Source organism: Dipodomys spectabilis, unplaced genomic scaffold (genome assembly GCF_019054845.1).
Source record: "Dipodomys spectabilis isolate Male_0828 unplaced genomic scaffold, ASM1905484v1 ptg000614l, whole genome shotgun sequence".
Lineage (NCBI taxonomy): Eukaryota > Metazoa > Chordata > Mammalia > Rodentia > Heteromyidae > Dipodomys > Dipodomys spectabilis.
The window spans coordinates 857292-858981 of NW_024871291.1; the positions used below are offsets into that span (position 1 = coordinate 857292).

Consider the following 1690-nt stretch of genomic DNA (forward strand, 5'->3'; position numbering starts at 1 on the left):
TGGAGAAGTATTCAAGCAAATTTTTGTTTGGGCTGCTGAAAATAATTGGCTTACTACAGTACAGAGACTACTTTCCAAAAAGAACACTCATGTGAATACTAGGGCTGATGATGAGTATACCTCTCTTCATCAGGAAGCCTACAGTGGACACTTTGACATTGTCCATGAATTGGTGGCTCAAGGCAGATATTCATGCAATAACTGTGAATGGCTGGGCACCCCTGCACAGTGCTTATATGTGGAATAATACCAGAGTGGCTTCTTTCTTAGTTCATCATGATGCAGATACCACTGCCCAAACTAAAGTCCTCTTGACCCCCTTGCATCTTGCTGGTTGAAATAGAAATAGCAAAGATATGCTGGATCTCCTTCTATTGAAGCATTATATGAAACCAGGTCTGAAGAACTTGGAAGAAGCTGCATTTGATATTGCCAAAAGGATAAATATGTATCACTACCTCTTTGAAGTTGTGGAAGGCTGTAAAAATTGTTCTCTTAAGTCATAATGGTTTGGTTAAGTTTCTGAAATTTTAAAAATGCCAATCCATCTTTGTGTCCGTACAAAATATTTTCACAATACAAAGCAACGGCAATATCTTACTTTAAAAATTCATGGATTCCATCGTATTTTTCAAGTGAATTGTCTGAGGTTGACGTTAAAATATATTCAAGATTTGTTTGTATACATCTATAATGATTTCTGCCGAGTTTGTGATTTTTTAAATCAGAAATCATTTTAACTTATCTGTTGAAATGAGTAGTACAGAAACTAAAGATATTTCTGGTGCTTGTCTGAAAAAAGTATATTTTAAAATAATCTGTATTTTGTTTGTACAATGTCCAAAATGTATTTCATTTGTTCCTGGATATAATACTTTGAATTCTACATTGTTTTATGATATATCGGTTCATTATTAAATGTGTTATTTCAGATAGCATTCCATATAGAAACAGATTAAGATTCCTTTTTATCCTAGGCCTATATAGTATTTTATTTCTATTTTATTTTATTTTATTTTATTTTATTCTATTTTATTTTATTTCTATTTATTTCTATTTTATTGGGATAAAATGACAATGATATCTAATTTGAGAAGTTTTGTAAAGATTATGCTATGTAAAGGCCTTTCTAATTTGAGGATTTAGTACACTGATGTCAAACTAACTTTCAGATCAATGAATTACATTTATTGTTACATTTGCATTTGTGTAATCAATTTTTTAATAACTGTTTTTAATTTCTTGCATCTGAAGAATGAAAAATATGGAATACTTCACACATTTTCATATCATGCTTGTGCAAGTGCCATGTTAATCTCTATATTGTAATTTGGGTAAACGGGCTGCTGAAGCATGTAGTATCCTGTAAATTTAAGTAGTTAATGATGCAGTCTTTATACAGGCATATATCCTTGATTAACTCTTTGTAACTAGGAAACCTTATTGTTCCTAAAAATGCTATTGATCTTACTTCTCTAAAATTCTGTGTATATTGGAAAAAAACTTATATTGTTTGGTTGATTGCTCACATTTGCAATTTTTTTGTCAATGACTATTTTAAACATTTTTCATTTTAAATTTGATCATACTTTGAAGCCTTTATAGTTAGGTCCAAAGGTGATCCTTTTCAAGTACTTATTTATCAACTGAGTTAGCTTTGTGGAGCTAATGACTTCAAATTAAGCCTTGC

At 30.8% G+C, this 1690-nt stretch overlaps 1 pseudogene; it reads right to left on the reverse strand.

Annotated features, from left to right (window-relative positions):
• Positions 1-1258: 1258 nt before the first annotated feature.
• On the reverse strand, positions 1259-1355 carry LOC122101004 (annotated as a pseudogene).
• Positions 1356-1690: the final 335 nt, after the last annotated feature.